This window comes from Lissotriton helveticus, chromosome 5_1 (genome assembly GCF_964261635.1).
Source record: "Lissotriton helveticus chromosome 5_1, aLisHel1.1, whole genome shotgun sequence".
Taxonomy (NCBI): Eukaryota; Metazoa; Chordata; class Amphibia; order Caudata; family Salamandridae; genus Lissotriton; species Lissotriton helveticus.
Genome location: NC_136065.1, coordinates 1524441782 through 1524455589, shown reverse-complemented (window position 1 = coordinate 1524455589; position 13808 = coordinate 1524441782). Strand labels below are relative to the sequence as shown.

General features: G+C 46.5%; 1 long non-coding RNA gene across 1 annotated transcript in view; it reads right to left on the bottom strand.

Annotated features, from left to right (window-relative positions):
* Positions 1-377: 377 nt before the first annotated feature.
* Positions 378-13808, bottom strand: part of LOC144755527 (uncharacterized) — a 28176-nt gene continuing 14745 nt past the window's right edge. Inside the window, exon 3 of the long non-coding RNA XR_013594923.1 lies at positions 378-3106. This is a non-coding gene — a long non-coding RNA (uncharacterized LOC144755527). The remainder of the gene's footprint in view (positions 3107-13808) is intronic.

The window sequence follows — 13808 nt, the reverse complement described above, 5'->3', positions numbered from 1 at the left end:
CATGGAATACCTAGAGGAGAGGAGAAGGCGAGATGAAATGAAAATAAAGACTGTTACCTCGCATCTCCTAGTAATAACTGGTGATAAGATACAGCCGTATTTAACGCTACCGATGTCTAACTATGAACGATTTCTCTTGACCCGTTTTAGACTAAATATTGTTTTTAGACTCTTGTCCTTCCCAGTAATGAATTCATGGTCTCAAAATTTGCCTATGTGTCCATGTGATGATTTATCGTCCCAATCTGATATTCACATCGTATTTTTCTGTAAATTTTATATTTTACCTCGTAGAAAATTCCTTATCCCAATTCTTAAAGAAATGAATCTAAATAGATGCCGCCCAGCATTTTTAGAACTTCAGAGAATGGACACTGTTTTAACTGTTGATGTAGTTTTAGTTTTTTTTAAACTCGTTCTTAAATTGCGGAAAACAATTGATTTTAATGAAATATAATGAAATGGTTCTTTTAAAAAATTTCCCTGTGTAAATTGTAAATCATGTTGTGAACTTTTATGGTTATTATCTTTTAACCGAATAAAGTACTTTTTGACTTTGACTTTGGTGCGTTTTCAGAAGGTCCGCTGTCTTACTCTGCACTGCCTCTGTGGTGGTCCGGGTCCTGGGAATGGTGGCGGTCCTGGGGATGGTGGGTGTTTTGGCCCTGTTGGGGCTCCGAGCTGCATGATGAGTAGCTTCATGGCGTTGTTCGTTCTTCGGGTGTGGCTGTGTGCGGGGCTCCATTGCGTACTGCAGATAGTCGTCTGTCTTTACACCTGCTTAAGGCCGGTGTTAAAAACTTCTGGCTAGCGCGCTTATTGCGTGTTTTCGGTTCACTTTGCGGAACTGTCAGTTCGTTGTGAATGTGGTGTTGCTGTTTATTTGTGTGTTTCTGCACGGGAACGCCTACTGTGCATCTCATTAGCGTTGGTTGGTGGTGTCTGCCGTGGTGTTAGGTTTTGGGGATGTTATCGCGGGAATTCTGGCGATGTCTGCAGTTTGTACCAGCTTGTGAATGGGGTGTTAATTCTATCACCACTTTTGATGCGTTAAAGTGGGGATAATTTTGAGATAAACTCTTGTGAATATGCCCCACTATTCCTAGCTGGTGTACTCAAGCATGTCTCATGTCATTCTTTTAACATTTGAACTATTTGGAGGGGGCGCAGATTTCTTTAACAAATTTAAAGATTACAGCCACTTAAACTCATTTATGACACATACATTCAAACTATACTTTAAATTTATTTTGTGAATCATGCTCCTTTCACACATGCACATAATTTTTTTTTCGTAAAATACGTTTTTCCTACTATCAGGAAAAATATTTGTGCTATCGGTCAGCTCCATTGCAAGGATTTTAGAAACGAGGGTAAATTTAAAAATGTTTACTATCATTTATCATCAACGCTAGTATTAAGGGCATTTTTTGCATTATAGCGTGTACCTCTGGCCATTTGTGGCAGATCAATAAGGCTGTTTACTGCTGTCAGCTTAATAATGCTCTGGATCTGGGTTAGGGACTATTGAACAAGCAAGCTTACACCTTAGTTCACGAAAAGTTAATGTTGTTTGGAATGAGATAGCAGACAATGTTCAAACAGGATGATCTTTGCACTGAACGCGAACTGCATTTTGGATTCAGTACACGTTTCATGCTTAGTTTGCACTTAAACTGCTAGTGCATCAAACAGAGAATGAATATGGACGCGATTAACTTACTGGAAAAAAATCTGATCCTAATTGCAATGGCAGCATTTTTAGATATTTAAATAAACAAATCAGCTTATCTTGCTTCGATGCTAATATAGGATTAGCCAGTGAAAAAGTTTGGGTTAACTCCAAATCTACTTGACCTTTGACAAAGGTTTGGCTATCTGTTGCCATATACTGGAATATATACTTTATTGGAAAGGACCTTGGTCAGCAATCGTACTGCCGCTGGGGTGTGCCAAGAGTCAATAGAAACGATCACTGGATAAACCAGGGCTATCAGCTGTTGAATGATTTGCAAAGGTAATTAAATCTGAATGGAAACACTTTTGTGCAGCGCTGGTCATACATTTTCAAGTCTCTAGAGAACGAGAACTGGTGCATTGCAATTGAGGCAATTTTGAAGTATTGAAAGAAAAATTGATGTTGCATTATTCTTAATTCCCCTCATTTTTACAGACAGGTAACTTGCTGGTGTAAAAAATGAGAACCAACCTATCTCCAAAAATTAGAAGGTTCTCCCTGGTTAGTGGTTTCGATGGGTAAGGTAGAGATAGGAGAGGTTGACGCCAGATGAAGTCTAAGGGCGCTGCTTGCAGGGCAATTTTTATCCATGTACGTGCAGACCAAGAGTGGCAGTGGGTGTGCGGTTCTGTGCCTCACAGCAGACTCACATAAGAAGTAGTGGGGACCTGGGGCGGGAGACATTACGGTGCCGGCAGAATTACTCATGCTTAGTGCATCAGAGCCTTCTGAAGGGACCAGGACGTGATCATGCCCAGCTTTCTTTTCTCTGCTGGCCCCTGAACTCAGACTTGATTTAGGACCGGGCATGGCCCTCATGGACCCCACACCTCGCTTTTAACCATCTCTCACCCACTCGCCCTTTGCCTCCCGCATGGCCTACCAAAGTGCCCAAATTACCGGCAGCTTGATCACCGCCCCACGTAGAAGAGGTTACCTGGTGAAAGAAGGTCACTGGGGTGGGGTCCTGCGAGTGGGTTTGTGCAGGCATTAGTGGTGACAGAGGTTAGGGGTAAACTGAGAGTTGAGTGAGGGCGTCAGAAAATCTGAGAGTTGTGGCCAAGGGTCACGGGTCACAGTGGGTTGAGTTTAGTCGCTACGCTCTGATAGCGAAGGGTGGATTCCGGTGCAGCTTACATGTCTCAAGGGTGACAGGGGCTGGAGGAGCACACCAAGTGAAGCATCTTTGGAGTCCAATTGCTTGCTGTCTGCTGACTGTTTGCTGACTGTGCATCGCCAACTACTTGGTTCTGGTTTTTCTGACCTGTAAGCCATTAAATATACCATAGCCAGATATTGTTACCATCTCGCCACTCTTGCTGCAAACAGGCTCTTGCTGATCTGGTGCTGATCCGACTTATGCTGGATCTGGAAGAAAGAGGACCAGAGATGAAGCACCCCAAACAGTGAGAAATAGTGATAAATCAGCAGTGGGTGTAACGGTAAATACTCGGGTAAACTGCAATTTACTGTTCTTCTTCTTCAAACTTACTTACATTTCACATAATTACCAATTACTCCCAGTGTTATGGACCAGAGGAACAAAGGCTGTCCTCTTGCCTCCCCATTGCCTTTCTTTTGCCACAACTACTAAGGTCATTAGTACCCCATTTGATTGTACTGGCTACATTGACTTCAAGGATTTACAGTTGAAAACTCACCGGCACACGCTACCCAAGACTGTTAGGCAAAGAACCAAACCCCCAAGGCAACCCATATATATCACCAATGCCCCTAGAAAGATGAGCGCTCCCAATGTTGCTTTGCGCTTCAAACAAGGCCCAGAGAGGACATCAGACTGGATGCTGCAGTCTCAACAAGTTACTACATCAAACAATAGGTTCAGGGAGAGAGAAAGCACATCTAAAACTATGCGTGGTCTATCTAAGAAAAAAGATGAATTTGTGGCCCAAATTCATTAAGGACACTACATTTATGTTTATGTTGTTCCTTCTTTATCATGTAATAGCTGTGTTTGCCACATGTCTGGTTTTTGTTATATGTTTTTCCCATGTACACCAGCATTGTTTGTCTTGAGCGTAGTTGTTTTTAATGGTTTTGTGTATTATATATAATAAATAATATCCCTTTTGATACTGGTAACACGGTTCTCAGGGCTTCTTTAATCATTTTCTGCTATTATATTTCCTTTGATATTTTTTTCACCTTTTTTCTTAGATAGACTACGCATAGTTTTAGATGTGCTTTCTCTCTCCCTGAACCTATTGTTTGGTGTAGTAACTGATTGTCCCAGGTTCGGGGTTTATGGACAGCCCCTGTGGTTGTTAATGAAGTCTCAACAAGTGTCATGCACCCTTTCGCAGGTGGATTAGGGATTGCAGCCTTCGATCAAGCTTTTGCCACGAAAAGACTCACAGTGCAGCATCCAGACCCTCTTTCACCCTTGCCTTTACTTACCATCCTCCAGGCTTTACCTCAGGCCACACCCAAAGTATATAAGGGAGATATTCAAAATAATTCAACTGGTCATCTAGAACTAATTAAACGGAATTGCTCCCAATCCCTATCAAAGATCCATCAAAGCCTGGCTTGAGCATAACCTAACACGCAAGTCCACATAGAACCTGGCGCAATGCCGTAACTCTTTTCCTCCTAATGTCAGCAAAGAACAAGGACAAATCATTAACCTATAGTCACTAATAAGGGATTCCCCAAACTTCCCAGCTGGTACCTGCACTCTCTATGCTGTCAGGGCAGAGCGCAACAGAATACCACCGATAGCCACCTTTAATTTTTATGGTTCTCTTCCAGGGGGATCCTCAATAGTCATAAAGCAGTGAATATTCCTGCCCTGGAGTACACTTAAAATAGATATGTATCTATATCTCTCTATATATATATATCAATGTATCTATATCTATATCTATATGTATATAGATATAGATACATTGATAGATACATAGATAGATAATTTTTCCTGAATTAAGAAAAAATGCATCTTTAAACAAGACTTGACAATTATTTCATAAATTGCATATGTATGAATAAACATATCTGTTTTAATCCTCTTACATGCATTTATAGGAAAAAATCAGGAAAGCAAAGAGACACCCATACTCTCTTTATTGAACTGAACAAACTGCAATGTAATAGTGAGGCATTATTAGCCAATACACTGCATTGGAACACACGTAACAGAATAGAAAATGAAAAGAAACTTGTACTGTGCCTTTAAGGCAGTCATGACCACTGTTTCCTTGAAGGTGGTTGCCTGGAGCCCACACACACACAAAGCACTTCCCATGAAAGTGTTTGCGCCGCTGCATTTAAAAGGTGTGCAGCACGAAAACGGGAATTTCCTGGTTGCTGATGGTGGACAGCAGCGGAAGAGACCACCTTGATGAGAACCTCCTCAGGCAAGTCTGTCTCTTGCGGCTGTGGGCCCTTGCTGTACACTTTTGGTTTTAAAGAGCAGATGCTGGGCAGATTGTATGCTGTTGCTTAAGTATTCATGTTAATTTTAGCGCCCTTAACAAGCTGCGATTAACATGAATTCTTAAACAAAAGCATAGAATCTGCCCCGCAGCCATGCTTTAGTAACACAAGATAACAGCAGTTCGGGCTGGACTGCTCCCATGAGGCACAGGGTCAGACGGATTTGCATATGGCCATGTCTGAATTGGGGTGGCAGAGTGGGCTAAAGAACGGTGATGGATCATACCCAGATCTTTTGACTGGGTGTGAGTGTGTGATTGGTTCAGATGCTCCGTCCATCACCACCCCCTTTTGTACCGCTTTGGCCCCCATAAGTGTGGCAGGGTATGCTCAGACGTGAGTCCCTTGCTCACCTTGCCACTGGATTCAAGCAAGCCCGGCTGAAGACGGATGGAATGCCAGAAACCGGTCCTCGGAAGCTTGTTTCCGGTCCAGGGAAGGCATGGCTTGGCAGTTCGGGCTGGACTGTTCCCATGAGGCACAGGGTCAGACTGATTTGCATATGGCCATGTCTGTACTGGGGTGGCAGAGTGGGCTAAAGAACGGTGATGGATCATACCCAGATCTTTTGACTGGGTTTGAGTGTTTGATTGGTTCAGATGCTCCGTCCATCACCACCCCCTTTCGTACCGCTTTGGTCCCCATAAGCGTGGCAGGGTATGCTCAGACGTGAGTCCCTTGTTCACTTTGCCACTGGATTCAAGCAGGCCGGGCTGAAGACGGCTGGAATGCCAGAAACCGGTCCTCAGAAGCTTGTTTCCAGTCCAGGGAAGGCATGGCTTGGCAGTTCGGGCTGGACTGTTTCCATGAGGCACAGGGTCAGACTGATTTGCATATGGCCATGTCAGAACTGGGTTGGCAGAGTGGGCTAAAGAACGGTGATGGATCATACCCAGATCTTTTGACTGGGTGTGAGTGTTTGATTGGTTCAGATGCTCCGTCCATCACCACCCCCTTTTGTACCGCTTTGGCCCCCATAAGTGTGTCAGGGTATGTTCAGACGTGAGTCCCTTGTTCACTTTGCCACTGGATTCAAGCAAGCCGGGCTGAAGACGGCTGGAATGCCAGAAACCAGTCCTCGGAAGCTTGTTTTCGGTCCAGGGAAGGCATGGCTTGGCAGTTCGGGCTGGACTGTTCCCATGAGGCACAGGGTCAGACTGATTTGCATATGGCCATGTCTGTACTGGGGTGGCAGAGTGGGCTAAAGAACGGTGATGGATCATACCCAGATCTTTTGACTGGGTGTGAGTGTTTAATTGGTTCAGATGCTCCGTCCATCACCACCCCCTTTTGTACCGCTTTGGCCCCCATAAGTGTGGCAGGGTATGCTCAGACATGAGTCCCTTGTTCACTTTGCCACTGGATTCAAGCAAGCCGGGCTGAAGACGGCTGGAATGCCAGAAACCGGTCCTCGGAAGCTTGTTTCCGGTCCAGGGAAGGCATGGTTTGGCAGTTTGGGCTGGACTGTTCCCATGAGGCACAGGGTCAGACTGATTTGCATATGATCATGTCTGAACTGGGGTGGCAGAGTGGGCTAAAGAACGGTGATGGATCATACCCAGATCTTTTGACTGGGTGTGAGTGTTTGATTGGTTCAGATGCTCCGTCCATCACCACCCCCTTTTGTACCGCTTTGGCCCCCATAAGTGTGTCAGGATATGCTCAGACGTGAGTCCCTTGTTCACTTTGCCACTGGATTCAAGCAAGCCGGGCTGAAGACGGCTGGAATGCCAGAAACCGGTCCTCGGAAGCTTGTTTCCGGTCCAGGGAAGGCATGGCTTGGCAGTTCGGGCTGGACTGTTCCCATGAGGCACAGGGTCAGACTGATTTGCATATGGCCATGTCTGAACTGGGGTGTCAGAGTGGGCTAAAGAACGGTGATGGATCATACCCAGATCTTTTGACTGGGTGTGAGTGTTTGATTAGTTCAGATGCTCCGTCCATCACCTCTCACTTTTGTACCGCTTTGGCCCCCATAAGTGTGGCAGGGTATGCTCAGACGTGAGTCCCTTGTTCTCTTTGCCACTGGATTCAAGCAAGCCGGGCTGAAGACGGCTGGAATGCCGGAAACCGGTCCTCAGAAGCTTGTTTCCGGTCCAGGGAAGGCATGGCTTGGCAGTTCGGGCTGGACTGTTCCCATGAGGCACAGGGTCAGACTGATTTGCATATGGCCATGTCTGAACTGGGGTGTCAGAGTGGGCTAAAGAACGGTGATGGATCAGACCCAGATTTTTTGACTGGGTGTGAGTGTTTGATTGGTTCAGATGCTCCGTCCATCACCACCCCCTTTTGTACCGCTTTGGCCCCCATAAGTATGGCAGGGTATGCTCAGACGTGAGTCCCTTGTTCACTTTGCCACTGGATTCAAGCAAGCCGGGCTGAAGACGGCTGGAATGCCAGAAACCAGTCCTCGGAAGCTTGTTTCCGGTTCAGGGAAGGCATGGCTTGGCAGTTCGGGCTGGACTGTTCCCATGAGGCACAGGGTCAGACTGATTTGCATATGGCCATGTCTGAACTGGGGTGTCAGAGTGGGCTAAAGAACGGTGATGGATCATACCCAGATCTTTTGACTGGGTGTGAGTGTTTGATTAGTTCAGATGCTCCGTCCATCACCTCTCACTTTTGTACCGCTTTGGCCCCCATAAGTGTGGCAGGGTATGCTCAGACGTGAGTCCCTTGTTCTCTTTGCCACTGGATTCAAGCAAGCCGGGCTGAAGACGGCTGGAATGCCGGAAACCGGTCCTCAGAAGCTTGTTTCCGGTCCAGGGAAGGCATGGCTTGGCAGTTCGGGCTGGACTGTTCCCATGAGGCACAGGGTCAGACTGATTTGCATATGGCCATGTCTGTACTGGGGTGGCAGAGTGGGCTAAAGAACGGTGATGGATCATACCCAGATTTTTTGACTGGGTGTGAGTGTTTGATTGGTTCAGATGCTCCGTCCATCACCACCCCCTTTTGTACTGCTTTGGCCCCCATAAGTATGGCAGGGTATGCTCAGACGTGAGTCCCTTGTTCACTTTGCCACTGGATTCAAGCAAGCCGGGCTGAAGACGGCTGGAATGCCAGAAACCAGTCCTCGGAAGCTTGTTTCCGGTTCAGGGAAGGCATGGCTTGGCAGTTCGGGCTGGACTGTTCCCATGAGGCACAGGGTCAGACTGATTTGCATATGGCCATGTCTGAACTGGGGTGGCAGAGTGTGCTAAAGAACGGTGATGGCTCATACCCAGATCTTTTGACTGGGTGTGAGTGTTTGAATGGTTCAGATGCTCCGTCCATCACCACCCCCTTTTGTACCGTTCAAAGTATCCTGACACAGTGCATTATGGGAGTTGAATTTCATCAGTTCAGAACATACCAAATATAATCAAAGTAATCTTTGGTTATGAATCCTAGTGCAGGCATTGTGAAAACTGGTCTCGGCATGTTGGTCCAGCATAAAACATATTGCCAAGCAAATAAGAAATCCAGTCCAGCAATTTTCTTTTTTTCTCCATAAAGTGTTGTTTGGGGTTTTGTGATCAATTCTTCTACTGCTTATTATGCCTCCTCTACCCTTCTGGGCTACAGAATCTTCCGTAGTAGTCATTTTTCATGGATGAAAACAGAAATGAAATAAAAAGATAACGTAGTGTTGCTGAACCGTTAATTTAAAATTAAAAACATCCATAATAAAACAGTTACGCATTTGCACAGGAAGGGTACACTGACATCTGTTTTGCCACAGCTCCGGGACCTCTGAAATATAGAGATCCGGCCTTTTGACTTGGCCCTTTGTGAACAAAGACTACATTTTGGAAATTCTAGCAGGGTTAGTTAGGGTGGTTTGAATGTAGCTGTGTTGAAAGTGCTGAAAGTAATTACCAGGACTAGCAAAACTCTCACCAAGAGAAAAAGAACATGAAAAATTCTAAGTTTCTTAAAATACAACCAGCAAGGGAAAAATATTAGAATTGTTATGCTATGTTATGTTATGTTATATACGCTTATAAAGTGCCTGGTTACACTGTCTAGTGTGTCCCCGCGCTGCGGACTGCTCTGTGGTGAGTGAACTACTGCTGAATGTGGCCACTGAGCATGCCCTAGCTGAGCCTAGCCTTGCTGTTTGGGGAACAGGAATGTTTTCAGCTTTTTGCGGAACTTGAACTCAAGCCGGAGTTCCAGAGGCAGTTTGTTCCAATGTTGAGCCGCTAAGACCCTGAAGGAATGGCCTCCCATTCTGACTCTCCTGAACTTAGGCACCACCACCCTCCCTGTCCCGCTAGGTCTTAATTGGCGAGCTGGGTGGTATGGTGCCAGCAGGTTGTGGAGGAAAGAGGGTCCTTCTCCTTGCAGGATACGGTGGCCAACGCAAAGTGTTTTAAAAGCCACGCGTTCTCTAATTGGGAGCCATTATGAGCTGAACCTCCAAATCAGCTGGCCCTTCATTGTTTCTCATATGTTGAACTATTCCTAGCACCATCTTTGGATTTCTATTCGGTAAAAGTTCTTGGTTTTCTAAAAGTTCATGCAATTTGGCTGGAAGTCTGTAAGACCGATACATCACATTCTCATTTACTTTGTGACAATGATGAATACCCCACGAGTGCTCCCTGTTTTCTGATAGATATTCCTTGCTGAGTCGAAGAAAGTAAATCCATTTTTTTGCTGTGAAAGCATTGAAAAAAGACGTGCTTTTGATGGATGATGATCTTGAGTGTATGAATATTTCAGAAACCTGTGATGCTTATACATCCCAGGTTACTCCAATGGGGAAATATGCGGCTTAACAGACTAGGACAATCAAAATTAGTGACTTCATATTAACTCATCATATGGTCCTATGGAAACTTAATCAGCCCTTGAAGCATACACTCATGCAGTGACGTCACTGGGGTTGGTGTCACCCGGTGCGGGTAACTCATGGTGTCACCTCCTCACGACTTACCGCATGGACCACCTCTGTCGGAAATGTACGGCGCTAGGTACTGTCTTACTCCCTCTAGCTCCCTCTCTCTGTCTAGCTCACTCTAGCTCCCTCTCTCTGTCTTACTCCCTCTAGCTCCCTCTGTCTCCCTCTCTCTCTGTCTTACTCCCTCTAGCTCCCTCTCTCTCTCTGTCTTACTCCCTCTAGCTCCCTCTCCCTCTGTCTTACTCCCTCTAGCTCCCTCTCTCTGTCTTGCTCCCTCTAGCGCCCTCTCTCCCTCTCTTACTCCTTCTAGCTCCCTCTCTCTCTGTCTTACTCCCTCTAGCTCCCTCTCTCTCCCTCTCTCTCTGTCTTACTCTCTCTAGCTCCCTCTCTCTCTGTCTTACTCCCTCTAGCTCCCTCTCTCTGTCTAGCTCCTTCTAGCTCCCTCTCTCTTGCTCCCTCTAGCTCCCTCTGCCTCCCTCTCTCTCTGTCTTACTCCCTCTAGCTCCCTCTCTCTCTGTCTTACTCCCTCTAGCTCCCTCTCTCTCTGTCTTCATCCCTCTAGCTCCCTCTCTCTCTCTCTTACTCCCTCTAGCTCCCTCTCTCTCTGTCTTCCTCCCTCTAGCTACCTCTCTCTCTATCTTACTCCCTCTAGCTCCCTCTCTCTGTCTAGCTCCCTCTCTCTGTCTTGCTCCCTCTAGCTCCCTCTGTCTCCCTCTCTCTCTGTCTTACTCCCTCTAGCTCCCTCTCTCTGTCTAGCTCCCTCTAGCTCCCTCTCTCTCTGTCTTACTTCCTCTAGCTCCCTCTCTCTGTCTAGCTCCCTATAGCTCCCTCTCTCTGTCTTCCTCCCTCTAGCTCCCTCTCTCTGTCTAGCTCCCTCTCTCTCTCTGTCTTACTCCCTCTAGCTCCCTCTGTCTCCCTCTCTCTGTGTCTTACTCCCTCTAGCTCCCTCTCTCTCTGTCTTACTCCCTCTAGCTCCCTCTCTCTCTGTCTTGCTCCCTCTAGCTCCCTCTCTCTCCTATTCCCTCTAGCTCCCTCTCTCTCTATCTTACTCCCTCTAGCTCCCTCTCTCTGTCTAGCTCCCTCTCTCTCTGTCTTACTTCCTCTAGCTCCCTCTGTCTCCCTCTCTCTGTCTTACTCCCTCTAGCTCCCTCTCTCTCTGTCCTTCTCACTCTAGCTCTCTCTCCCTCTGGCTTACTCCCTCTAGCTCCCTCTCTCTCTCTGTCTTACTCCCTTTATCTCCCTCTCTCTCTGTCTTGCTCTCTCTAGCTCCCTCTCTCTGTTTCACTCCCTCTAGCTCCCTCTCTCTATGTCTTACTTCCTCTAGCTCCCTCTCTCTATGTCTTGCTCCCTCTAGCTCCCTCTCTCTCTGTCTTACTCCCTCTAGCCCCCTCTCTCTGTCTAGCTCCCTCTCTCTGTCTTACTCCCTCTAGCTCCCTCTGTCTCCCTCTCTCGCTGTCTTACTCCCTTTGTCTCCCTCTCTCTCTGTATTACTCCCTCTAGCTCCCTCTGTCTCCCTCTCACTCTTACTCCATCTGCCTTCACTGGATTTGTATAAACAAGAGTGCGAGCAACAGGTGGCACTGTAGTGAAGAGCAAGCTGAAATTTGGAACTGGTTCACTGGAAAACTGAAGACTGTGCAAGATACTGAAAAATAGGAAACCATGCACCCTCAGATGAGCTAGGCTGCTATAGAGTTGCCTTGTGAGCAAAGAAAATTGCAGTCAAGCATTGCAGATCTCCTGCGAGACGCTGGCGAGTGTGAACAGCATGAGGAACAGGCAGAGCTCTTGGCCTAAGTTGGTATATCCAAAAAGACATGAAATGTTAGGTTCCCACTCGAGGCCTGCACATGATTGCAACCGTGCCTGTCACATAATATTCAAAGATTGAATCGCTATCTCTATTAACACACCTGCATGCAGTCCGCTGGCTTCAATGAACAAAGCAACCTTTCCCCGGCCGAGAGCTTAATAGGCACGCAGCAGCTCATTAAAAACCCATCGATTCCCTGCTGCCTTTGAGGGTTAGAAATCCTCGAAACCGTCCGCACGCGTTCTGATATAATGCAGCAATTTTGCAATGTTTGGCATATTTGGCAATGCAATAAAGGCCCTGGAAGAGCTGGAGGGTGGGGGATGGGCTGGGCAGGGGCAGGCTACCTCGACGAAAAGGGCATGTGTGGGGCATAGGAAGAATTTAGAAAGCCAGCATGCACCCGCCGAAGAGGGCCCTCAGGGCCGTGTTTTCATTTGTGTGCCACTGCACTGCTTTACTACTACGACAGTGATTGTTCATTCTGAGGATTACCGAGGTTGGTTGCATATAGTCTGGAGTGGGGCACAGTGCAGGGGTTAACAGGCAAGCCAATTCAGTTCTCAGGGCGGAGAGGAAAGGGGGCCTCGGGGTCACAACCCTGGCAATCTGCAAAGGATCTGTGGCTCCAGCAGCTGCCCTACCTCCTCATGGGATCAACAAGAAAATAAACAGGGGAGGAGGTTGGGGTGCCATAAGCCTTTCAGGAGAAAAGGACGGGATTTCTTTCCCTCCCCATAAGAGACCATTCTAGGCATAGCGACACTCTAGAGATCCCTGTAAGATGCACATTGCATTGAGCACTGTACTAAGGTAGAAAATAAGGCAAGTTTGTTGGTGGACGTAAGTCCACCCAGAGTCTGGGCTGAGACCATTTTAGAGGGGGGTGGGGGGGAGACATCAAAGGAAAACCCTTTTAAAACAGGCTGATGTAAATACAGTAAAGCAGATGCTGGCTCCCTCGATTTCTACCACATGTGCCATCAGCTTATTTTGTTTGCACGATCCCAGTTTTCCCCGTTTGTTAATAGGGAAGGCTTTCTACATTTTTGAGTCCCTTTCACGTGAAAACTTGTCTCACCGTCGCACACGTGTTCGTGCCTTTGTGTTTGACATGACCTCCTTTGTCACGCTTGCAAAGCCTACCCTTAGGAGTGCTGCAGTAGCGTGGGTGGGTGTTTGATGCGTTGTTCGCCGACTTGTGGCCAAGCTTGGTGAACAGGAGCACAAACCGTCCAAAGAATACATATGCATGTTGTACAACACGTACATGCTCCCTACCAGTTAGTTCTTAGTCAAGTCAAGTCAAAAAGGTTTTATTTCGATAAAAGTTATCATAAAAGCTTCACAATAAAATGCATAAATTCATTTGAAAAATAGGGGAAGGAAAATACAACAATTTAGTTGAAGACAATATTAAAAATTTCGATTTCATTTAAAAGAAGCATTTCATAAATAGATAGTTAAAAAGAGATTAAACAATTGCTTTTAGCCTTTTGCTTCTAATGGACCATGCCCATGATAAAAATTTGGAAAGAGTGCAAACATACAAGGTGCGACAGTCTGACATTAATATGCGTAGTGCCTCCTCATGGCGCCTGGTCCCCAACAGGCGGCACAGATGCTTGAGCCATTTTTTCCTCGGTAGGGCATACTCCCGGCATTCAAACAGAAAATGCGCCACTGTCTCTGGTCTAGATGTACACGCTAGGCAGTACTCTGTAGTTTGGGCTGGCGATTTCCACCGGGATGTAAAGGCATGCAAAGGGAGAGTTCCTGTTCTAAATTTGAAATAAAGGGCCCTATCAAATGGTTTCTCGATGATGTCTAAATATAGTTCCCGAAGTGGTAGGTCCTTAAATTTCAAAAAATCCTCCGTAAGTCTACCCAGAGAGCAATTAGTGCTCCGTTGG